The following is a 26,718-nucleotide window of genomic DNA, read 5'->3' on the forward strand; positions in this document are numbered from 1 at the left end:
ACAAACTTAAATGGGTGTACTTTCGGAATGCTTCCAGTTTCTAAGCACCCAATTAAGGAACACTTTCACCATACACACACGACCAGACGTCAGTGCATGCTTTCACCAGGGATACACACCACCGGCCGTCAGTGCACACTCACCAGGCACAGACACCATCAGTCATCAGTGCAAGCTTTCACCGGGCACAAATACCACCAGCCGTCAGTGCAAGCTTTCATCAGGCATACACAACACTGGCCGTCAGTGCACACTCACCAGCCACAGACAACATCAGTGCACACACACCACCAGCCGTCAGTGCACGCTTTCACCAGGCATACACATCACCGGTCGTCAGTGCACACTCACCAGGCACAGACACCATCAGTCAAATAGACTTGTCAGAGCAGGGAATTCTTGGAGAGCAGGTAAGCCTGGACAGGCTTTTTATTTCACTGAGCATTTCCCCAGTGAGATGGAGCCCCTGGAGGCTGATTTTTAGGGTATTTGTGGCTGCTCCTGGTGCCTCTGCACTTTCCCCAGCTCCCTTAGGTTAATTTCTGTAGGTACAGGGAGGCTTCAAAAGAAAAGAAAAGAGAGGAAGGTGGAAAGGTAGATGGAAAGCCATCAGAGAGGGAGAAGAAAGAGAGAGAATGAGTGGATGCTTCCACCACACACACACACCACCATACGTCAGTGCATGCTTTCACTGGGCACAAACACCCCCAGCCGTCAGTGCACGTTTGCACCACACACACACCACCAGCCGTCAGTGCACGCATTCATCAGGCATACACACCATCAGCGCACGCTTCCACCACACACACACCACCAGACGTCAGTGCATGCTTTCATCAAGCACACACACCACCGGCCATCAGTGCACACTCACCACGGACAGACAACTTCAGCCCACACACCCCCCCAGCAGTCAGTGCACGCTTTCACCAGGCATACACACCACCGGCCGTCAGTGCACACTCACCAGGCACAGACACCATCAGTCATCAGTGCACGCTTTCACCGGGCACAAAACCACCCGCCATCAGTGCACACTTTCACCGGGCATGGCACAAACACCACCAGCCATCAGTGCACGCTTCCACCACACACACACACACCACCAAACGTCAGTGCATGCTTTCACCATGCACACACACACACACCACCAGCCATCAGTCCACGCTTTCATCAAGCACGAACCACCAGCCGTCAGTGCACACTTTCACCAGGCACACACACCACCAGCCGTCAGTGCACACTCACCAGACACAGACACCATCAGTCATCAGTGCACGCTTTCAACGGGCACAAACACCACCAGCTGTCAGTGCACGCTTCCACCACACACACACCACCAGACATCAGTGCATACTTTCACCGGGCACAAACACCACTAGCCGTCAGTGCACGCTTCCACCACACACTCCACCAGACGTCAGTGCATGCTTTCACCAGGCACTCACACCACGAGCCATCAGTGAACGCTTTTACCAGGCATACACACCACTAGCCGTCAGTGCACGCTTTCACCAGGCACACACCACCAGACGTCAGTGCATGCTTTCACCAGGCACACACACCACCAGCCGTTAGTGCACTCTTCCACCACACACACAACACCAGACGTCAGTGCATGCTTTCACCAGGGATACACACCACCAGCCATCAGTGCACACTCACCAGGCACAGACACCATCCATCATCAGTGCACGCTTTCACTGGGCACAAACACCACCAGCCGTCAGTGCACGCTTTCACTGGGCTCAAACACCACCAGCCGTCAGTGCATGCTTCCACCACACACACACCACCAGACAACAGTGCATGCTTTCACTAGGCACACACACACACGACCAGCTGTCAGTGCACACTTTCACCGGGTATTAACACCACCAGCCGTCAGTGCACACTTCCATCGGACACACAACACCAGACGTCAGTGCATGCTTTCACCATGTGCACACACACACACACACCACCAGCCGTCAGTGCGCGCTTTCACCAGGCACAAACACCACCAGCCGTCAGTACACGCTTTCACCGGGCACAAACACCACCAGCTGTCAGTGCACGCTTTCACCGGGTACAAACATAACAAGCTGTCAGTGCACACTTCCACCACACACACACCACCAGACATCAGTGCATGCTTTCACCAGGCACACACACACACCACCAGCCGTCAGTGCACACTTTCACCAGGCAGCCACCACACGTCAGTGCATGCTTTCACCGGGTGCACACACACACACCACCAGAAGTCAGTGCAGGCTTTTACCAGGCACACACCACCAGCCGTCAGTGCACGCTTTCACCAGGCATACACACCACCGGCCGTCAGTGCACACTCACCAGGCACAGACAGCATCAGTCGTCAGTGCACACTTTCACCGGGCAAAACACCACCAGCCGTCAGCAGCACACTTTCACCGGGCACAAACACCACCAGCCATCAGTGCACACTTTGACCGGGCACAAACACCACCAGCCGTCAGTGCACGCTTCCACCACACACACACCACTAAGTATGGGCGAAGTTTGCGAATTCGCGCGAAAGCAAATTAGTGGTCTGCAAAATCAGCAAATTTGTGCGAATTTGCGGAATTTTTTTTTTGCTTGTTTGCAGGGTTTTTTTTTCAGCACGGCTACCGAGAACTTACTCATGCGGTCATACGTGGGCACGGCCATCTTGCTTTCAGTGTTTGCGTTGCGTATTTCCGTTTCTGGGCGCTAGCTGCATGCTCGCGTTGTGCACGGGGCGCGATTGCGTGTTCGCGTCCGTTTTTGCGTGCTCGCGGGTGAAATATTGCGCAAACTTACCCACCTGGTCGCAATGGGCGCAGCCATCTTGTTTTTCATTCATTGCTCTGGTTCTGGGCATGCTTTTTCGATCCTCCTTTAATCTTTGTAATCCTTTGTTTGAACTTTTTTTCAATCTTTTTTACTTATTATCTATCTCTTTATTTTTGTACATCCATATTTTGTGTTTTTTTCTACTTTTGGTTACTTTAAAACTACTTTTTTTAACTCTTGTTTTATTTACTTTTTCTCTATTCTTTCCTATTTTATTTTACTTTAACTGTCCAGGACCATGGCAAAGGGAGCCGGAAGGAACCTAAAGGGGAAGGGTCCTGCACCCCGTAGCCGGCTCCATTGCGGGCGCTTAAGGGGGGAGGCAGTAATTACCTGGGAGATCTTTAGCATGGTGGAGGTGGCCGCACTGGTTTTCTTTGTCCAGCGCCACCTCCCCAAGACCGTTGCGGTAGGCCCGGTTCTGGATACGGGCTCCGGGAGCATCGCCAGCAATGGGGTAAGGTTTGCCGGGCCATGTATCGGGAGTCTGGGGTCCGGCGCACCTACAACCAGGCGATGCACCGGTGGTCCGACATCCGGGACCGGGAACAAGACCTGCTTGACCTGCTTGGCGTCGAGATCCCTGGGCTTGCTGAATACTAGTAGCTATGTAATCATTACTTTGGTTTCTCCTGCTCTGTGTTATATTGCAAATATTTGTTTTTTCCGAAGAGCAAGAATGCTGCTGATTACATTGCAGGTAAATTAGGTTTCAAAAGCTTCTGTGATTGCAGGTGCTTTCCTGCTCACTGGCATTGCTACTATGCTTACTTGTTTTCAATTTTGTGCTCATTTGGCCTGGGTGATTATGTATGAGTGTACTTTACAGAACTGCGTAATGCTAGACACTAGAGACTCAAGTCCAGTCCTTCCTTTGTACTCCTGCCACTAAGAAGAGATAGTGGTGGTGGATTGATGATAGTTTGAGTATATAATGACTGGTTATTTAGTAGGAAACTTTTTAGTGGTCTGCAATCATGACAGACTGTGTCACTGCTGCGGCGTGCTGCCTGCCAGTCCTAGTAGAACTTTTTTGTAGTTGGTTTAGTGAGTTACATAACTTTCCAAGTAGAGCGGTTCGCAAATCCAGCAATACTAATATCCTAGTAGACCACCTCAGATAGGTCAATAAATTTAGCGCAATTGTTGTCCATTTCCCCGAAATAATTTGTTATTGATTTTTTTGAAATGTTTCATTTGGTTGACAACAATCATCCCGGTTTGTGTCTCTTTCATGTTGTACATCAGCTCCCCCCGGGGCAAGAGGACAGAGGAGGAGTTAGCGGCGCCGGCAGAGTAGGAAGTGGAAGGCCAGGATAGGTCCACCGAGGGCTCCTCTGCTGGCCCCAGTAAGTTTACCTGTTATTTTTTTTTAACTTAAAAAAAATATATAATTTTTTAACTTACATTTTTTTGTTTTTTTGTTTTTTAACTTTAAAAAAGTTTACCTGTTAATATTATTAATTGTACTTCCCTATCTTTTACAGCACCTATTTATTCCAAACGTTCCTCATAATTCTATTTTTTCCTAAATCGTCTTTGATCTTCTTGTAGACCGTTTCTAAATTCTTATCCTGCCTCTACTATGACTCTCTGTGCTACTAATAGATTATTATTAGTCTGTCTATGTAGCTAGCTAAGCTTGCACAGTTGGCAAAAGGTGTTAAACAGAACTCCTATTCAGCAATAGCTCTAGGCACTGAGTGCAGTCCTCTGGGTTGTCCATAATGTCTATTGAAGCCTTCTAAATGTTTATGCTTTGACAATTCCCAACAATAAAATGTCAATGGCCACCAAGAATAAGATACTAGTTTACTTTTTGATTGGATAGGAGGACATACTACTACTGTTGCAGGGACTATTCTGCACATACAGAACTAGACACCACCAGACGTCAGTGCATGCTTTTCACCAGGCACACACACACCACCAGCCGTCAGTGCACACTTTCACCAGGCACACACCACCAGCCGTCAGTGCACGCTTTCACCAGGGATGCACACCACCGGCCGTCAGTGCACACTCATCAGGCACAGACACCATCAGTGCACGCTTTCACTGGGCACAAACACCACCAGCCATCAGTGCACGCTTCCACCACACACACACCACCAGACATCAGTGCATGCTTTCACCAGGCACACACACACCACCAGCCCTCAGTGCACACTTTCACTGGGCACTAACACCACCAGCCGTCAGTGCATGCTTTCACCACACACGCAACACAAGACGTCAGTGCATGCTTTCACCAAGCGCACACACACACACACACCACCAGCCGTCAGTGCATGCTTTCACCAGGCACAAACACCACCAGCTGTCAGTGCACGCTTCCACCAGGCACACACACCACCAGCCGTCAGTGCACGCTTCCACCAGGCACACACAACAGCAGATGTCAGTGCATGCTTTCACCAGGCGCACACACACACACACACCACCAGCCGTCAGTGCATGCTTTCACCAGGCACAAACACCACCAGCTGTCAGTGCACGCTTCCACCAGGCACACACACCACCAGCCGTCATTGCACGCTTTCACCTGGCACAAACACCACCAGCCGTCAGTGCGCGCTTCCACGGCACACACACACCACCAGACGTCAGTGCATGCTTTCACCAGGCACACACACACACCTCCGGCCGTCAGTGCACACTTTCACGCGACACAGATACCATCAGTCGTCAGTGCACGCTTTCACCGGGCACAAACACCACCAGCCATCAGTGTACGCTTTCACCTGGCATAAACACCACCAGCCGCCAGTGCATGCTTCCACCAGGCACACACCACCAGCCATCAGTGCACACTTTCACCAGGCACACACACACACACATCACCAGCCGTCAGTGCACACTTGCATCAGGCACACACACCACCAGCCATCAGTGCACCCTTCCTACAGGCACACACACCACCAGCCATCCACAATTAACTATTGTAGCAATCGCAGTATAACACACTTTACTTTTAAACATATTCATCTAAAGCGCAGCAAGCCACCATTGCTACAAAAAGAAATACACTTTTTTTGGCCTACAATTTATAGACTTTTGTTGCAATTGGTGTTGCAATATTTCGCAATGTCAATAGCTCAAACTTAATTAATGCGAGACCTATTGCATTGCAAATGCTTGTCCTTTATTTTTAGCTGAGCTATTTTTATGGACATTACCAAACCAGGAGTTAGGATATCTTGAAACAATGTGGACCTGGCTAGGTCTTCCCCTCATTTATTCTACCACAGGAGTGATATGGATTCGAGGAGGCTCCTTGTGTACCTGGGCAGATAAGTACCAGCATTGTTTGTTTACCCTACTCCTTGGTGACATTGACTTTGTATTTATCAGCTTGTGGTAAGTTGTACTGTTGCTGGTATTCTTCTCAATAACTGCAAATGGGTATAATGTGGTGCAGTTTGATGCTACAACCCTTTCCTGTGTGGAATGCCTGCGCGTAAATCAGAGGGGGTCGGCATATGACATTAATAGATTTTGATGGCAGTAAGGCTGGTGTCAAGCGTAACTCCTAGTTGTTGTTTTTTTCTTACCTACAGGGTACCACATGTGGTCTACTGCCTATTGAGAAAGAAGGATGTCTCATAATCGAGAGAGGACAGACCTTGTGATGATGGACCGCTGCTTTTTTGTTATTTTATCCCTTTCCCTTTTCCCCCGTGCACTTTCTTGCAAGGTAGTGACTCGTAATCCTCCCTGTGGGTTTGCGCAGGGTGGAACGGGGAAACTATCATTACCCCTGCTGGATCTGCTCCTGAAGGTTAGTGACTGGTATACTCTGCTAACCTGTCAGAACCTGACAACACCGCCTTGGAAAGGAAAGCTCTGACAGCAAAAGCTGTGAAGATGAACGTCTTGATTAGAAATTAATATATCCAGAACCAAACCTGCCATCACAGGAAAGTGGCATTGTCCTGGACTTATGGGTGCAAGAAAGGAAATCACATGATGTAATTCTGGATCATTTATAGGATAGCTTGGAGGCTGCAGACGCTCTTCAATGCTACTGTGGCCGTGAGCACTCGATCACTGGTCCACAGTCCTGGGTGAAAATAATGGGGAATCCTGCTTACACAGCAAGTGTGCCACCTTCCCATCTGCTTCTTAAGGACCAGATAATTAATCTCAATGGATTCAAAGTCCGTTCTCCTAGGAGTTCAGAATGTGGATGTAACAATAGTTTTAAAAAATGTACACCTTTCGTGGTTGCAACATCAACAGAATAGTTACACTTTTTACTAAATGCACGAAGCTTCTAAAAGAATTGAATAAAGGAAAGGATAACCACCTGTTATTAAACAGCTGAAATACTGCTAAAGATTTTTTTTACACTCTACTTGCTGTGAGGAGTAAGTGATTGCAGTATTAGGGATTCAAACATCCTGTTACAGCCTTTAACAGACAAACACACACTGTTTAACACATTTTATTGCTATCTTTCTTGAAAAAACACAATACATTGACACATTTTGGCCATGTACTCACATTGGTATTTTAAAATCACAAATCACAGACATCTTTAAAATTACAATCTTGTGGTAAATACTCAGATTTCATAATGGCATCTTTCAAAAATATGTATACAACTAAATTGGACATGCCCAAATGTAAAAAAAATGTATCAGCTCTCGAGGTGCAACATCTGTCATGACAAGAGAATAATATCTAAAGCAAGTGATACATTCAATTTCTGAATAGCAAGTGATGTAATGTTAAACCGAATTGCTGCAGAATTCAATCGAAATAGTTATCTTTCTTGGCGAAATTGATCAGTGAATCACATCTAGGCATGTTGAATTGCCTGGTTGCCTCTTCAGACTTACTGTCATTCTAAAAGAATGCAAAATAAACTAAACATGGACACCGGGATGTTATTTCCATTTCACATCGGAGATATCACTTCATCTTTTCTTTGTAGTTTTTCAGCATTCTACCCTTCATCCCCTGTTCTAATTCCCATTGGCAGAGTCTGAAAGAACAATGGTGATATGACAGAAAATCAGGAAACAGCAACAATGCAAATGCATGTGAAACCACTATAAAGTATAGCTTAGAAATAGGAATGCCTGAAGTAAGACCTTTTTACCACTTATACCAAGACAATCGACACATGATTAAATATAATTTTTTCTATCAAGAAATAAATACATGTATGCCTCCAATTATCATGTTGGGACTTTTTTAAAAGCATTGAATGCAAATCCATGTTCAAATTGCATACCATTTGTCTACGATGACAAACATAACGAGCTTCAGGGAAGGTTTGCTATTCTATTAGCATGTCTTTCAAATGTAATAATAGTTCAGCAATAACTGAAAAGTCTGAAAATAGTGTTTTCCTTTACTTACATAGCCTTTTTTTGCGCGAACAGAAAATAATCAGACAAACCAACAGCAAGCTTTCATCAGTTTGTAGTTTAGCATGATGTTGCTTCTGATGGTCTAGTCTTTGAGTTTACTGACCGTTAAGCGTTAAATCACAATGTTTTGCTGTTTTTCACACACGTTGTATGAAACTTTGCTTATGATGCAATCATCCCTGACTTTTTTGCTTTTTGCGGACCTGAATTGCTGGTACTTTTTACCTCTAGGCAATGAGGAACTGCCAAACAGCTTATCACCACATATGGGTTGCCCTGAGCTCAGATAACAGGTTGTATAATAGAAAAGTTATATACTTTTCCCAGATTTTCTAACATTTTGCGTAGTGGTGGTGGCACTTTTTTGCACAGCCACAACGCAAAATCCTAATCAAGATTTATGAAGTCACCCAAGGACCAGTTTGTGTTGGTTTTCATGGCTTTGCATCGAGTAGGCATTATTTGGCTGGAGCATGAGCATTTGCATGCATCCATCCATCCATCTATTTTGCCACAAACCCAGATTTACTAAAGGCAGTAAGCCTGGGGTTTTGCCAAAATGGTTTGCCTACGCCATAGGGGCGTAACAAGGAGAAATATCTTCATTTTTCCTCTTTACTTCCTCTATCCACGTGTTGTACATTCTACAGCACACAGGTAAATGTGCCTCTAAGGATTGCTCTTAAGCAGGAATGTTTAACTTCCTGCCCATTTGAATACAACATTTTCCATTAAGTAAGGCAGTTTTGACTTTTCTTCAGAAATCGCGCCCCTGCTGTATACCTGACAACTTACAACGTACAGTGCTTAAAAGTCATGCTTCTTAGTTTCAGCTCAGGGAGAACTAGAAACCACGCTCTTATAACTCATAGGCGACTGGTAAAAAAAAATATGAGTTTACACTGAATTTTTCATTCTATTTGTAAGAAGGATTAAGTTTGAAAGGTTGATACACATATTTGCTGACTTGTGCTGCCTGGATTGCTCCAAAGAGTTAAGCATTAATTACTTTCCTTCACATTTCCCTTGAGTCCTGAAAAGGTGTGAGGCGGTGTAAATAGCCACAAATCTAGCCATCTCCCACAGCAAAATGCATCCATAGCTTTTCTCACTTTATTTCTCACACTCATTGATCAAGAAAAAAATATCATTGATGAGATACGTATGCAGGTAAAAGAACTGGCAAATATTGCCTCCCTTATTTTCTTTTCTTGAGTTTTATATAGAGTGCTTTACATGAGCACCAGTTTTGTTACAGATTGACAAATTCATTTTTGTTAGGCACAGGGAGATTACGTGATTTGCCCAGAACCACAGGATGTTGAGCATCATTGTCGAGACTCGAAACGGGTTCCCCAGTTTTGAAGTCGACCGTTCTAGCCATTAGGCTACATCATTCTTCGCAAACAAAATCAAAACCTTAGATACTGAACTCAAGGCCGCCTCCTTCTCCCCGCTGAACTTTGACCCTCTGCCTCCTCCCTCTCTGCCGCCATGGTCCTTACCGAAGAATTTAGCACACTGGTCCGAATTTGCACCCTATGATAAAGTCGCTGTCGCGAAAATCCTTGCCTCCCTGAACCCCAACAACCACTACAATGACCCTCTCCCTTCAAACTGTCTTACGACCGTTTCCAAATCCATCATTCCCAGCTGGACTGCAATCATCAATGCCTCCCTTCGACACGGATCAATACCAACCTCGCTGAAAACAGGCCAAGTCCTACCCATTCTGAAAAAGCCGTCGCTGGACCCAGCCTCCCCAGACAACTTTAGACCAATGTCCAACATTCCGCTCCTGGCAAAAGTGCTGGAAAAGTGTGTACAATTACAGCTAAGTCACCACATCAACAACTTCAATCTACTCGATGACTGCCATTCAGGCTTCCGACCGGGGCACAGCACCGAAACCACCATGTTCCACATCATTGATGACGCTCTTCAAGCCCTTGACCAAGACAAAACCTGTCTACTGATCCTCCTTGATCTATCATCGGCCTTCGACACGGTCAACCATTAGATGCTACTCGAACGCCTCAATCTCAGGATGGGTTTAGATGGCACAGTCCTCGACTGGTTTAGTTCTTACCTCCAAAACCGATCCCAGAGATTCCTAATCAGTGGCGAACTGTCCGCTCCTTCCGTGGTCACAGTGGGATTCCCTCAGGGTTCAACATTGTCCCCCACCCTTTTCAATCTCTATCTGGAACCTCTTGCCGAAGTCCTGCGCACTGCAAATATCTCCTTCCATATGTACGCTGATGACACTCAGATCTACATAAAAATCTCATCTCTTGCAGAGATCGTCACCCTGAATGAGGCCCTAAAACTGACCGTCAGATGGCTCTCCTCCAATCAACTTAAACTCAATGCTAAGAAAACTGAGTTCCTTCTAATCTCCCCGCCCAAAAACAACCCTGATATCCAGACTTGGATTAAAGCCATCACAGCCTTGAACTGCTCCCCAACCATTGTGAATTCAGCCAAATCGCTGGGAATTACCTTAGACTATAACCTAAATATGCATGACCACATCAACACAATGGCAAAATCGGCCAGATTCCACCTGAGCTACCTATGGAAATTGAAACCCTTTCTAGACGCTCCGGACCTAAAACTCGCAGTCCAATCATTAGTCATCTCTCGCCTGGAATATGGTTGCTCCACCCTCTCTGGTTTACCCAAGATCTCGCTGGCACCCTTGAAAGCCTGCCTCAACGCAGCCGCCAGACTACTTACAGGCTCAAAAAAATTCGATCACATCACTCCTCACTTGAAAGCATTAAACTGGTTCCCCTTCGAGGCTAGGATTCACCTCAAGCTGGCATGCATCACGCACAAAGCCCTTCACTCGAACTCCCCTGCGTATCTTGCACGGAAGCTTGTGTTATCCGGAGGAAACAGAAACGCAAGATCGACCAAGACCTTCCTACTCCGGCCTTCACGCTTTAGGAAAATAAAAACCTACAATCGAGCTTTCACCAGGACTGCACCAAGAATATGGAACTCCCTCCCTCCCGACATCAGAAAAATCACTTCCTTTGCACGCTTCAAAAAAGATGGGTAAACTCCTTGGCTAAACTCGTTCCCGCAGCCACCTGAGAGACTATTGCCTTGTCCTGCGTCCTTATACATTACTCTTTTGTTTATTGTAATATTTCTGTCCTGCTGTTATAGCTTATCCTATTTCTCAATGCACAGTACTTGTATGCTACCCCATCCCACCTACGACCCCCTGTTTCTGAAACCTCTCCGACGTACTGATTTCTTTTTTTTCTCCTGTTTTTTGTTTGTTATGTCCTGCCGTAACCTTGTATTAATCTATTGAATCTGTAAAGCGCTCTGATACCCTCACGGGTCAAGTTCGCGCTCTATAAAACTTACAAATAAATAAATAAATAAATAAATAAATTCTGCTTCGGGAACCACTTGAAGTGAGAAGAGTGACATTTATGCCAGGTCAGCAAACGCTAAAAACATCCTGCCACCTCTGACTCCGATATTTCTAATGCCTTCCATGCTTACTATGAATCACTATATACAGAAGATACCACTCCCTCATACCTTGACATAAAGGCTTTTTGATGGTCTTCCTAATCCCCCTTCTATTCCTAATACTTGCAATGCACTAGAAGCTGATATAACTCATCAAGAAATTACTAATGCTATCAAGTCCTTTTTTTGCCTCTAAATTGCTTGACCTTTTCTTTTAAATTCAAAGGTCAGTGGCTCCTTTCTAGAAACCCTAATTGTAAGCATGCATTGGTACACGAAAACCTGCTTGCTGTGCCTAGGACTCGAAAGAAGAAATGGGAAGATAGAGCCTTCTCGATTGCTGCAAGCAAACTCTGGAACTCTCTTCCATAAAGCATGAGGGCCATCCCCCAGTTGTTGAATTTTAGGAAAGCACTTAAAACCTGGCTTTATGCTTTAGAGACCATTTTTACATGTGGATGGTCAGTTAAGTTTTAGCACTGGATGGTTGATAATAGCACCTTGATGCCTTTGGCTAACTGTTGCGCTCTACAAATTCAGAATCTACAAATTCAGAATCAAAACAAATTCCTAAACTAGACAAGGATCATACCCTCTGTCAAAATATTTGTCCTATTTCATTAACTATGATTGTCAAATATTTGCCAAAATCTTAGCATCTCAAATTGAAAATGCTATTCCCATCGCTGCTAAATCTGACCAATCTAGTAAGGGTAGACTTGCTGCGGATAATGTCAGAATGTTCTTGAATATTCTTGCATTTGGTAAAAAATATTACTCCTCCCTTGCGGCCTTATCTCTTGATGCCGAGAAGGCATTTGACTGCATTAACTGGCAATTTATGTTCACTACTCTCCATTGGTTTGGATTTGGCTCTAAATGTATTTAATTAATTATTCTCCTTGTTTTTTTGCATGGAGATACTAGACCAGTTTGTACTCTTTCTTCTTTGATTAGAACCCTTCCTTGAACGCATTTGTTGTAATACCCTTTTCTAGGTTTAAACACAATTCCCTTGAAACTAAACTATTGGTTTATGCTGATGATTTTTTGCTATACATATTCAATCCCCTGATCTCCTTAGATCCCTTTTTGCCAGAGATCAACTTATAGTTACAATTTAAATGTCTCCAAAACAGAAATTTTGCTATTAAATTCGTTATGCTTAAAACATATGCTTGCTAACTGTAATTTTGCATGGTGCCCTTCCAGAATTAAATTACTGGGTGTATGATTTTGTCCAACTATTTCCAGCATAATTAGGCACAACTTTAATATTTTGAAACTTAAAATTCAGAATTTACTCACATTCTGGTCTCCTCTTCACCTTTCAAGGTAGAACAGGTTTGATACCCTTAAAACGACTGTTATACAACATGTCCCTTTTCCACTTTGCATGTTACCTTGCAAAATCTCAATTATTATTTTGTCCAGACCAATTTCATTTGTATCAAATTATTTTGGAACAGCAAACGTGCAAGTATTGTCTTATCTAAATGTATTCGCCCAAAGAATGAAAGCGGTGTCCGTTTCCCTGGTGTACATATCTAACTGCACTTTTATTTCTAAACACCCAATTTGAAAATATCCGAAACATTTGTTGCATACAATATTTTCACATGGTTTTGATCTATGTCAATGTTTCTTAGCCTCTTCCATTTGGTATAGTAAGTTAATAAAATGTCATCGGAAAACAATTCTATTTCAAGCATTGGAAAGAAAAGGGCATATGTTCATCAACTAGTGTTACAAAACTCTGTTATACCTTTTCCCCCAACTACAAATACAACATAATTTACCAAGCTCTTAGTTACAGGAATATGACCTAATATCATCTGGTCTTCAATCCTTTTTAATAGATAATAATTCTTCTTCTAATACTGCATCATTCCACTCCTTCGGAACCAATATATAACCATTATATAATATTGATCACAATTCCATTTCCAAACCTGCGTATATATACAAAATTCTGTCATCACCAACTTCTGTATGACTTAAAAACTATTGAATTGCTTTGGGAAAGTGACCTTTCTGTATCAGTCAGTCAGTCAAAGCATTTTATTTTGATTATTAAAAATCATAAAAAGACAATCATGAACATATATACATATAAACAATTATATACACATAGTAAATTTCAAGAAACAAACATGATTTTAAGGTACAGTATGAAATGTAGAAAAATCACAATACATTCAGATGTCCGATTGCGTAAAACACAGTTACATTAAAATTCAGACTAAAAATATTATTTACACTAGAGGTAATTCATAAGGACATAATACACATATCATCACTTAATGCATCTGGGAGGCCTGCTCTCGTCATATATAACCAAAGTGCAAAGTGCCAGGTAAACAAGGGAAAACATCAATAAGAGAATTTTTATCCCCTACATAGCATTTACCAGTCTATCTAATGTATTCTTTTTCCGAACAGCAGCCACCAGAAAGCTCGCAACACAAAACATGACCAAAGGACAACTTAGCATTTGTAAATATAAGAGAGTTGGTCTGACTTGTATAAAGCCGGCCTCTTTCAACAGCGGTAGCAGATATTTTTTTCTCATTTCTTGATAAAAGTCACAAAACATGACGAAATGCAACGTGTCCTGGTTTGAAAAATTATCACATTTGCAAGGGTTACAGTTTTCCGGCTTGCACCAAGTTGGGAATTCACCCAAAGTTAAGTGTATCATATTAAAACGAAACCTCGTTAAAAGCTGTCTATGGAAAGGGCGATTCACAATATTCAAATAAGGTTCAATTAAAGGGGATGTTAATGATAAAAAGTTTGCCCTCACAGAGGTTTTCTTAAGCTCCTGCTCCTCTCGTTCCATACTGAGCATGTTGAGGAAATGTACTTTTATCCACCCAACATCCTCTTTGGTAATACAATTGGGGGTGGTGTAGATCTCAGGGCATCCCAATTGCGTGAACATGGTTTTAAGATACAACAACCAGGGGATTGCATTCGCCCTGTCTAGTGTAATGCAATCCGTCAGAATTTGATGGTTTAGTGATATTTCCTGGTTGAGCCAGGTCTTGGCCCAGCAAGTGAGAGGTGCCAATCTGAGCTGGTCCGTCACATATCCTACTCCTAGCTCAGTATGCACTGAGAAGGGAGGTGAGGAATGTGGAAGACCCAGCAATGTTCGTAAGAACTTGTTTTCACATGTTTGAATTTTAGTATGGGCAGTATATCCCCAAATACAAGAACCATATGACGCTATTGCAAGACATTTGGATTTGTAGATGTTAAGAAGAGCCTTAATTGGTTTAGTTCCTAGTTTTTTTGCAAATGCCAAAACAGCAGAGGATGACCTAGTCAGGGCATTACTTTTATGGAGCTGCTGAGGTCTCCATGACCCCCTTTGGTCAAATAAAACCCCAAGGTATGTAAACATTGGGACCCTAGAAATAGCTTTGTTATTGCAAAGAAAATTTTTCTTTGTTCGAGATCCACACAGTTTACCCACCACCATGACGTGTGACTTTTTGATGTTAACTTTTAGATCCAGAGACTCCATGAACTCTCCAAAAGAGTCCAGTAGTCTCTGGAGCCCATTTCCAGTTCTTGCAAGAAGGACCGCGTCGTCCGCGTAAAGGAGGACCGTTATCAAGGAGTCCCCTATATGCGGCACATCCTTAGTCACTTGCTTAAGGCACCCCCCCAAGGCGTTAATATACAGGGTAAATAATAGGGGGGCCAAAATGCAGCCCTGTCTCACGCCCCTCCTAGAACTGAAATGACTTGTAACCCTTCCTTCCTGGTTTACTCTTACTGTTGCGGATAAATCGGAGTGAAGAACCGCTAGAAAGTTTACTAGTGCAGGGTCAACACCAATTTCTGTTAAGATGGTCCACAGTTTTGACCGATTGACTAAGTCGAATGCCGAGGAGAGGTCCATAAATCCCAAGAATAAAGACCCCTCCTTGGCTACTGTATACTTGCCAATCAGGAGCTGGAGATTTAAGCACTGATCCAGAGTACTTCTGTTATTCCTAAAACCATATTGGAAGTCAGACAAGACCCCCCTGCCGTCTAACCACTCCCTAAGTCTCCCTAACACGACCCTCCCCAGAATCTTAACAGATGAGTCTATCAGGGAGATGGGGCGGTAGCAGGTGGGGTCCCCTCTATCCCCCTTTTTGAACACCGGCACAATGACTGACGTCAGCCAGGAAACAGGAACCCTGCTAATAGTTATAGCATTAAATACGTTGCATAGGATTCCAGCCCAGAATTGAGGGAAGTGGCCATAAAAGTCAGCTGGCACCCCGTCAGGGCCCGGTGCTTTGTTTTTAGACATGTCCCGTATGGCCTTTTCAACCTCAGTGACCTTTCTGTATCGTTTATGTGAATGTGAAGCCAAACCTGCATTTGAGTCTTTATAACATAAGTTGCAGTACAGTTTTTGACGTAAAATAGATCCTCAAATATTCCAGGCACTGCAGAAACCTCAACTAGGTTTGCTATGATCTGTCTACGGAACAAGGAAATTACGCCTACTTGAAGAACACAACTTATAAATATAGTGTCCTGCCAGCCAGGTACTCGCCAATAACCATGCCACACAGAGTAATTTTAAACGTTTTTATTCTGCTGCATGTAAGTCAGTACTCAACATTCTAAGCCTGCCTGCAACTCATCTCTCCAATGATTACATCAAAACCCTATGGTTGATGCCAAAAGAGTTCTAGCATTCTTTTACTTACAAAACATTATATCTCTCTCTTTATTAAATAAAAAGTTACAACTTTTCAAAATAAAGAAATAAATATTCACATTAATACATGAATCAATACATAGATATACAGGCATATAATTCTTCAGTAAACCATTGTGGAGACTGAATCAAATGTTCTGATTGGGTCACTGAAAACTACGCTCCGACAGTCAAAGTGTCAGTGATCTGCACTAGTGAGGTAGAATCATCAGCAGACACAGATCAACAGTCTGTCCGGACCCAGTCTCAACATGGACATCGAAGTTTGGTGAGTGATGGCCCACATGTCGAAAATGAGAGGAATCTCTCGTAAGGGACTTCCCAGGGTGCTGGGCAGTCACCATGTGCCCTTTGGTGTTAGTGAAGGTAAAGGGCTCAGCCTCAAAAGGAGCATCAGACTTTTTTTTCCAGCATTGTCTGACAAGAACTCGGTCTCCTCTTGTAAAGAGGTGACATCTTTTACATGATGTCTTCTGTCAGCATATCTTTTCATCTTCTGTTTGCATCCAAAATTCCTAGTATGATTGTCATCCCCATTCTTAGATCTGAGGTAGCCCATTGGGCAGCTTGGTCGTCATGGCTCTTCCAAACATGAGTGGTAGGGCTTTCCCTAGCCGTGGAATGGGGAGTTGAAAAGTAAGTTAGAAGAGTAGAGTTCAAAACAGTTTTGAAGTTGAGCTTCTCCAATGCAGCATGCTCAACAGCTTTCTTTAAAGTACTCATAAAGCGTTCTACCGGCCGCTGGCCTTGGGCCAAAGAGGAGTGGTTTTTTTCATACTTTATATTGAGGTGATTTAGAAAGTCCTTGAATTTGTGACTATGAAAAGGTGGGCTGCTGTCAGTTTTTAAGACTATCTGTACATCCCATGTCACAAAGATATCACCTAATTTTTGAATAACCTTTTCATGTGTAGTGGATGAAATCCTCTACCAATGGAAAATGGGACTATTCATTAACAATAACTAGAAGATGAAGTACATTCTCAAGAGGACCAAAGAAATCAAAGGCAATTCTCTGCCAAGCATGTGGCAATTCTGATATGTTCAAAGGGGGCGGAATCCCTTGAGATTAAAGACAGAAGCATATATGAAAATCTTCAATTCTTTTTTTCCCCCTTCGTCGAGGTAAGGAAACCAGTCTTGGTCATGGCGAGCTCTCTTGGTGGCAACAACTCCTCAATATTCCTCTTGGGTGACGTTGATCACTTGTTATCGTAGACTCTCAGGAATAACAATTCATGTACCTCACAGAATGAAGCCATCTTGAGCCACTGAAAGTTTATCTCTCACATTTTTGAACTTCAAATATTCACTGTAGATAGTGAGAGGTCTAGAGTGATGGTTCCACAATTGATGAGCAATAAGGTCTTTTAACGTTAACATGTCACTAACTTGTCATGTGGCAGGGACAATTTGTTCTAAAGACATGGCAGTTGGAGAGCTCGATTTCACAATAAAATTGATGTAGAGTTCAGACCTTTCTCTGGATGATGAGGCACTGTATAGTTGTATTCTTGTTAATTCAAATCCCAACGTTCAATTCAAGGAGGCTCTTTGGGCTTGCCAAAAGTGCTTCATGATCAGTCACTACTGTGAAAGATTTTCTGTGCAAGAATACATGGAAATATTCACAAGCCCAAACCACTGCCAAAGTTTCTTTCTCAGTTTGAGAGTAAGCACATTCTGTTTGTGACTGGCATATGCCACGATATGTCTCCCAGCATTTGACTGTCTGTTGTGCTGTGCAAATATTGCGTCTAATCCAATAAGGCTAATGGCAACTACAACCTCTGTATAAAGTTTGGGCTCAAACTAGGCAATTTCTGTGGCACTCTCAATAGCTTGCTTCTTTTTTTGGAAGCGCTTCTCACATTCGTGTGACTAATGAAAAGACGTATTAGTTTTCATTAATTCTCGTAACGGTGCACTGACTATAGCAAAGTCTTGTATGTATGTAGAACAGTAACTGGCCATTCCAAGAAATGATTGTGACTTGGAAATGCCTTGTGGGGGGTTTGCAGTAGACAACGCTTGCACTTTAGCTGGATCAAGTTTCATGCCCCGATCAGAAAAAACATGGACAAAAAATGTCAAGCTATTCTTGTGGAATTCACATTTGTTAGCTTTCTGAGTTAAGCATGCATCATTCAGCAACAGACATACTTGCAAGAGAGCTTTTTCGTGCTCTTTCTGTGTGGCACCGAAAACCAATATAGTTAAATACATTTACTACAGGCTTTATGAAACGTCGAATGACATCTTGGAAAAGTTCTGCAGCAGAGGACACATGAAAACTCGTAGCTTATAGCGAAACAGACAGATTTGGGTAGAAAAGGTTGTAATGTACCTGGATTTTTCTTCAAGTTCCAATGGGTGATACCCTTTCTTTAAGTTAAGTCTAGACAAGAACTTGCACCATACAATTGAGCTATCATATCAGGAATTTGTAGACCGGAATGTTCATTTCACTCAATTGCCTTGTTAGCCTGACGCATGTCAAAACACATGCGTACAGCTCCTTCACTATTTCCTTTAGGCACCACTACAATGGGAGAAACCAATAGAGTTGGACCAGTGGAGTGTTCAATGATGCAATTTTTAAGCAACAAATTAAATTCCCTTTCAACTGCTTCTTGCAAGTGAACCCCAATTGTGTCTGTGTCCTTGAGCAACAGGACAAACATCTTCATTCATATGTAACCTTAGTTTAATTTTTTTGAGTTTTCCTAACCCCATGGAATAATGAAGGAAATTGACTTACAATTTCATGATGAGCATTCATAGTGTACTTCACTGATATCAATCCCATATCAGCAGCAGTGTTGAATCTAAACAAACAGGTTCTTGAAGCTGTTCCTTGAATACATGAATCAGTGCTTGTACCACAGTTTTCTTATGTTTCATCAGGGCTACAAAGGAAACTTGGCTCCTTAAGGGTGTTGAAGCAGCCCATGTGTATACTTTAGTTTTTGACTTCATAGATTGTGGTATCAGAGACAATTCTTGATACTTATCCTCTGGCATGATATTTATTGACGCACCACTGTCAATTATGAATGGTATCCAACACCCATTTATTTTTATAGTGCTCTTCGGAAAATGTTTGAATGTTTTTGGTGCCTTTTGGTGTCAGTTTTCTTCCACTTTGGATTTTTCCTCATCCTTGACTAGTCCCACATGTGCATGCCTTTTTTAAGTAAACATTGACATTGCACAATTGTCATCGACACTCACAGAAAACTGATGCCGAGGAACTCTTTCTCGATGATTTAGAAGACAACCAACTTCGTTTGGTGTCAATATGCCTCAGTTGAAGTGAACCCTTGGCCTTATGGGAACACCTTGAACGTTGCTGAGGTAGGGTTTAGTCTGCCCTTTTGTTTTCACTCTGTGACACATGCATTTTTCTCTATCCTTTGCATGTCATTACAAAATGGTTCGCTTTACCGCAGCTGATGCATATCTGTCCAATGACAGGACATTTATTTCATGTGGGAATGACAGTCCACATCTGTAACACAGTCTTTTTCTGTGGAGACATCGCCTTGTATCACTTGGCCTTGAACCTTAGCTTACTATTCATTCTCATGACTAATGCACATTGGACTCCTCTGGCCTCCATGTCAGGCACATGACGATCAGCATGCTCTTCAGCATGAGCAGCCTTGAGGACTTGTACCAAACTGAGAGTTTCCTTCAGCATTTGTCATTGAAAGGAATCTGACAGACTTCCATTGACTGCTCTGAGGCGGGTAGTTTACTCATTAAATTAGTTGAATTTACAGTGCGTCACCAGAACATCCAGTCTCTAAACAAACTTATTGATGGTTTCAACTGGTGACGGACATTCTTGACTGAATATATATCTCTCATAATCCACATTTGCACTTGATTAAACTGGACATTCAACGCAGCATTGATTTGATCGTACATCACATCACCTTCTTTTGGTATCTTTTTCATGGCTTCTTGCACTCCTTCACCAACCATGTTCCTCAGATACTTTATAATAATTTTCTCATCTTTTTCATCTATTGCTGCTATGAAATCTTCAAAAATCTCTATCCATGCAGTCCATCTATTGCCACTAATGTGTTTTTTGGCAATATCAAATAAGGTTGGTGGTTTTAAGAATGCAGCAGCCTTATATACATTGGTGGACAGTAATGGTCTTTCAGGTGCTTCTTGTGAAACTCGATCAGGCAGAGCTTCTTTAGCGTATTGTAATGTTCTGGCTTGGAGTCACCCTTAACAACTTATGGAGCTTGGATTTCGCCCTGGCTCTCCATCAGAACGGTTTACTTGATGTCAGTCTAAGGAGTTGTTCTGAGGCCCTACCTGGCAACTTTGTTGGTGGGCTGCTCCATTGAAGACAACCCCACTAGGACAACCCTGACCCTCTTTCTGTGTCCATTTTGCAGCACATTGTGGCACAAGGATTAACCTTGTATGCTACTAGTCCATGAAAGCAGATACCAGTATGCTATTTACTCAGCTTTTTTATTAAACGTTTTTTCACAAACCCCTGATTATTCTTGGGGTTGACTTTGTGAATATGCTCCCCCTGGCTTGGTCAGATCATAAGGTGGTATTGTTCAATGTAGCGGTACCCAATAGGGATATGAAGAAATCAGTGGCGAAGTCCTCTCTTTGTAAAACCTGGAACAAGATAATTCCAAAGGACCTGGTGGACCTTCTGTCCTCCTCAGTACCTGAACAGTCCCTGGCTCTAGACCAGGCAACTTTAAAATACAACTGGCTGACGTCCGCTGGGGACAGTCTAGCTCCATATAAACTTAGACACTTTACTAGACGGCGTCCTTCGGCTCCGTGGTATTCCCAAGAGCTCAGGGACATAAAATCGGTCTGCAAAAAAGCTGAAAGAGTGTGGAGACAGAACTATTCAGCCTCAGCCCGGGCAGATTATAAGCAGACCCTGGCAAAATATAAATTACTATTACAGGAAACTAAACAGGAATATTTTGCAGATCAAATCAAGGAGGCTAAAAACTTGACGAAGAAATTATTTAAAACTGTAACTATGATGGCCTATTGAGGCCAGTCAAGAGCTGAGCGATAACATCGCAGATTTTTTTTATAACAAAGTGAACACTATGGGGCCGATTATGATGGCGGACGGACTTGCGTCCATCCGCCACCACTGAGTGTGAGGGACCGTCCGCATGGGCAGCAGCGGTCCCTCCATGACAATTAGGATGTGACCGCCACCCTGGCGGTCACATCCTGTATTGTTTACATTGCGGCGGGTGCTGCTTGAAGCGGCACCCGCCGCAATGTAAAAAATGACAACAGTGCATTTGCATGCACAAAGCGGCAGGCACCTCGCAGTGCCTGCCGCTTCGTGCACGCAAATGAAGGGGGGTACCATAGGTACCCCCCATGTGCACCCCCCACCCCCCCTTCACCTAGGGGGCCCGCAACGGGCCCCCGCAGTGCAGAACCGTATGCTTTTCCACGGCGGAAATGCCGCCGTGGAAAAGCATAGTATTGCAGACATCCTAATATGCCTGGCGGTGTCGGATAGACACCGCCAGACATGTTAGTGCTTTTCCGCCACGGTGGGAAGGCGACTGCGGCGGAAAAGCTGCGGACATAAAAGCAGACCCACCAGCCATCCTAATTTGGCGGTGGGTCTGTGGAGGCTCTGCAGCAGATTTCCCGCATCCTCCGGGCCGGCGGTGGCTTCCGCCGGCCCGGAGGATGCGGGAACTCCGCAATCATAATTAGCCCCTATATTTGTTTCGCTGGAAAGTGCTATAACACAGCACCAGCCTCTGGCTGGTTCCTGTATTTCCTCACCAGCTTACGATACCGTCAGTTTTCACAAATTCCTACCAGTTTCAGTCCTCAAAACCTCCAAAATGATCATGTCGGCTAAATCTGGCTCTCCGTTGGATCCTTTTCCTTTATCCACCCTTTAATTAGCGGCGCAACCTGTGGCCTCTTATTTAACTTCTACATTTAACTTAATATTTGAGGTAGGTTATTTCCCGAAGATCTGGAAAAATGCCTCCTTACTGCCCCTTTTTAAAGAAGCAGAATTTAGATCCAAAGGATTGTAATTATTTCAGACCTATCTCCAGACTTCCGGTACCGGCCAAAATAGAGGATGAAGCCATGAACACCCAACTTAGCGCTTTCCTAGAAGCCTCCCAAAGCCTTAATCACACGCAATACGTGTTTCGGGGTGGGCACAGCACGGAATCGGCCCTTTTGAAATCTACAGATGAGATTAGAGTTAGTATAGATCAGGGAGGACATGCTGCACTGATAATGTTGGATCTCTCTGCGGCTTTCAACACAGTCCATCACAGTCGTTTGATGGACAGGCTGCATGAGATCGGAGTTAAAGGGGCAGCCAAGAGGCTGCTTAAATTCTTTCTCTCCGATAGGGTTCAAATGGTGACATTGGGAAGCTATACTTCCAAACCCTTCTCGCTACCCTGTGGGGTTCCTCAGGGATCCTCAATCAGTCCGACTTTATTTAATGTATATGTGGCTCAATTGGCTCCTCTGATCGGGTTCAATTTGACGTCATACGCAGACGACACACAAATTGTGGTGTCACTGCTTCCTGACAAGTCTCATGATATAGCTCCCCGTTTTCAGGATTGCTTATCAGTCGTAGGTGGGTGGATGAATCAAAACTGCTTGAAACTTAATTCAAATAAAACGGAGGTGATCCTCTTCAGCAACAATGCAAATTTCTGGTCACCCAGTTGGTTGCCGGCAGAACTGGGTCCTCTTCCTCAACCAGTGTCAAAAGTAAAAAATCTGGGAGCCTATATAGACAAGAAACTTTGCCTTAAGGACCAGGTGAATGCCGTGATGTCCTCCACCTCCTTTATCATAAGGTCCTGTAAAAAAATCCTTCCTCTTCTTCCTTCGGCCAGTCGAAAAACCATTGTCACGGCTCTTGTTATATCAAAACTGGACTATTGCAATGGCCTGTATTTGAACATGCAAGAGGGCTTTTTAAGAAAACGTCAGCTCCTACAGAACGCGGCAGCCCGAATATTGCCGAAAACACCTAAATGTGCGTCAACCTCAGCAGATCTAAAGAAGCTTCACTGGCTGCCCGTCAAAAAGTGGGTCAGTTTTAAGGCTCTATGCATAGTTCATGAATCTCTATATGGGCTGAGCCCTCTATATCTTAGACAAAACCTTCACTGGTATGTGCCGAGGAGAGCCCTGCGTTCATCAGAAGCAAAATTGGTCCAGGTTCCCCGGGTTAGAAGAGCTAACTGGGGAGGCAGAAGTTTTATGCTTGGAGCATCTAAAGGCATGGAATGAGTTACCATTGCCTATTAGACACATCTCGAACCATCTGGAATTCAGGAAAACAGTAAAAACCTGGCTGTTCCAATCCTTATGAACATGGTTATCTCCCGCTTGGTCATGCCTCGGTTTGGACACTAATCTTTTGCGCCAGGACACCCATTGGGTAACAGTGTGCCCTATAAATGGCAATAACATTAACATTAACATTCTGTTTCATAGCACATACATTTCAGTTTAATCTGTACTGAACTATTGTGGTGTGTTGCTTTCAAAACCTGGTTGCATCCACCTTTAGCATTTTTATTCTGTTAGCATTAATTTATGTAATGGCCCCGCACCTTTTATTTCCTGCCGACTACTGAAACAGAGACCTTAAATGTTGCTCTTTGTACCTTTAAGCATTTTACACAGGTAGGCATTGCTCTGAGACTCCACCGGTGCTAGCGTCGATTCTGCACTTTGACTGGGGCACACATGGGATGCATGAGCAGTTTGCTGGACTATGACAAACACTCTGGAAGAGCGCTTTTAATGGATGGGCTTCGTATCCCCTATCTCATTGCCATTTGTAGCGTCCTGCCAGCCCAGGTACTCACCAATAACTAAGCCACAAATTGAGAGTAATTTAACACGTCTTTATTCTACTGAATGTAAGTCAAAACTCAACAATCTAAGACTCCTCTCTCCAATGCTTATGTCACAGGCCTCAGTGTACAGTGGGAACCAAAAGAGTTCCAGAGTTCTTTTATTTGCAAGACACTACAATAAAATTCTGCATGTCATTAAAGAAATGAAATCCAGTCCTCTGGAAGCTTAACTGCACTACTTCGAAAATTGCCTACACACATCCAAATATAAAAATCCTTAAGCATCAGGAGGTGTGGCATAGCAGGCCTCACAACTTAAAATTGTAAACTTTTAAAAGAGGTATTAAAATGTTTTTCTTGGCCAGAATAAATGCAAACAAAACACAGAACGGGCAAGGGTTTCGGCCGATGTTTTATTGCACTCAGTATGGGGCTATTGAGCTATAAGCAGGCAAACCTTTGGGAAAGCTGATTCATTGTACAAAGATTAAGCCTCAACCGTGTCAATATCTGTCAATGATACGTATTAGTCCCCCATGTGATTTGATATTTGTAAAGTGCAAGCAAATACCAGGAGGTATTTTGGCTCCAAGTGACTGGATTAGTGAGCAGGTTTCAAACGCTGTTGTCTAAAAACACAGGAAATTCATCCTTACCGAGAAAGCTGGAACCCTATTGATCCCGGCCCCCTAATATACCTCTGTAAAAAAGTGTTGTCCAGAGATTTTCATTTTTGATTTGTATTTTTGGATCATTAGAGAAGAAATGTATCTTGAGGGCACATTGCTGATCTGTGCCGAATTTTTCTGGATGACATTTTTAAAAATGGTGATTGTGTTGCAGAGAAGATGTAATATTTCAGGAACCATGAGACATATATACTTCATTTTGGCATCAAAACATAGGTTTTGGGGGTCAAGTAGTGTTATAGACACAGAAAATAGCTCCTCAGATAAACCCTCTGCCATATACCAAAATGGCAGAAGAGACATATTTAGAAACAAAACAAATTATAATGGTTTTTAATCCTTTTATGTAAACATTAAACAATGTTTAGGATGTGAATATGAAAAAAGAATAATGTTCATCACTCCTGTTTTAGACACATTTTCATAGTTTATTTATTTGTTTCGACAGTCGCTCGGGGTTCATTTGCAGAATGCAATCAGCCGTCCTTGTCCTCCTAGACCTATTGGCTGCGTTCGATACAGTCAACCATCACATCCTCACATCCAGGCTCTCAGCAGCGGGTGTGGGGGGGGACCAATACTAAATAGGCTAAAGTCATACTTGCACAACCGATATCAAGCTGTATCTCTCCCTCCGTTTCATCCCAAATTCAGAAAAACATCTTATGGTGTCCCCCGGGGCTCTGCCCTTAGTCTTATTTTGTTTAATGATTACATTAAACCTTTGATTACACTCATAAAACCTATACAATCAAACTAATCAATTAAGTGGATGACATCCAATTAATTTTGTCATTGAATAATAACCAGGAAGATACAATCAGAAACTTTTAAGCATGCGTTGCTGATATTCTTGATCGGAATAACTCCAATTCACTGTAGGTGAATGGAAATAAAACCGAATTTCTTTGCGGTCCTCCAACCAAAATCCCCATGTCCCTAACAGCGAATTTCTGGCTGCTGCCCAAGGGAAAAGCCTTTGAGCAATCCTGTGGCAGTAAGAATCTTTGGAATGACCATCGACCAAGGATTATCATTAGAAAACCAAGTAAATAAAACCACAGGAACATGTTTCGCTTTGATCCGCGCTCTCAGAAAGCTATACCCTCAGCTCGATATACCTGCTAGGTCATTGATCTCCAGAGGGGTACTACTAAGCAGGCTGGACTACTGCAATGCCTAATTGCTAGGAGCTCCCAGTTACCTTTTAAAAAAGTTAGAGCGTATTTAGACAATTACTGCCAAGTTGACACTGATTAAACCTCGACACTCATCCGCTACAGAAGCCTTGAAAGAGCTGTATTGGCTACCTGTCAAGTAGAGAATAGCTTTCAAGTATCTATGTATTGCTCATAGGGCATTACACAATAAAGGGCCAATACCCCTTCAAAACAAAGTAAAACAGTATACCCCCGGCAGGAACCTCTGTTCAGCTAATGGTAACTATGCCCAGGAGATCAGGTACAAGAAAGTTAGAAAGGGGGGACCCACCTTCATCGTGAACGCGGCCCGGCTATGGAACAGACTTCTAGCCTCTTTACGATCACAAACTGACCGACAAAAATTCAGGAAGGCACTGGCTATTTCCCCACTAGTGGCCACTGTTTTAGTTTTCCATCTGCTACATCTTACATAAATAGTTAGCTCCAGGATATCATATTTGGTCACAGTGCACTCTATAAATAACCCCTACA

At 43.4% G+C, this 26,718-nt stretch overlaps 1 long non-coding RNA gene across 1 annotated transcript in view; it reads right to left on the minus strand.

Moving 5' to 3' along the window:
• Window positions 1–7,269: 7,269 nt before the first annotated feature.
• LOC147685219 (uncharacterized) overlaps window positions 7,270–26,718 on the minus strand; it is a 113,157-nt gene continuing 93,708 nt past the window's right edge. Inside the window, exon 3 of the long non-coding RNA XR_015300413.1 lies at window positions 7,270–7,828. This is a non-coding gene — a long non-coding RNA (uncharacterized LOC147685219). The remainder of the gene's footprint in view (window positions 7,829–26,718) is intronic.

The sequence above is a fragment of the Lissotriton vulgaris genome, chromosome 10 (genome assembly GCF_964263255.1).
Source record: "Lissotriton vulgaris chromosome 10, aLisVul1.2, whole genome shotgun sequence".
Classification (NCBI taxonomy): domain Eukaryota; kingdom Metazoa; phylum Chordata; class Amphibia; order Caudata; family Salamandridae; genus Lissotriton; species Lissotriton vulgaris.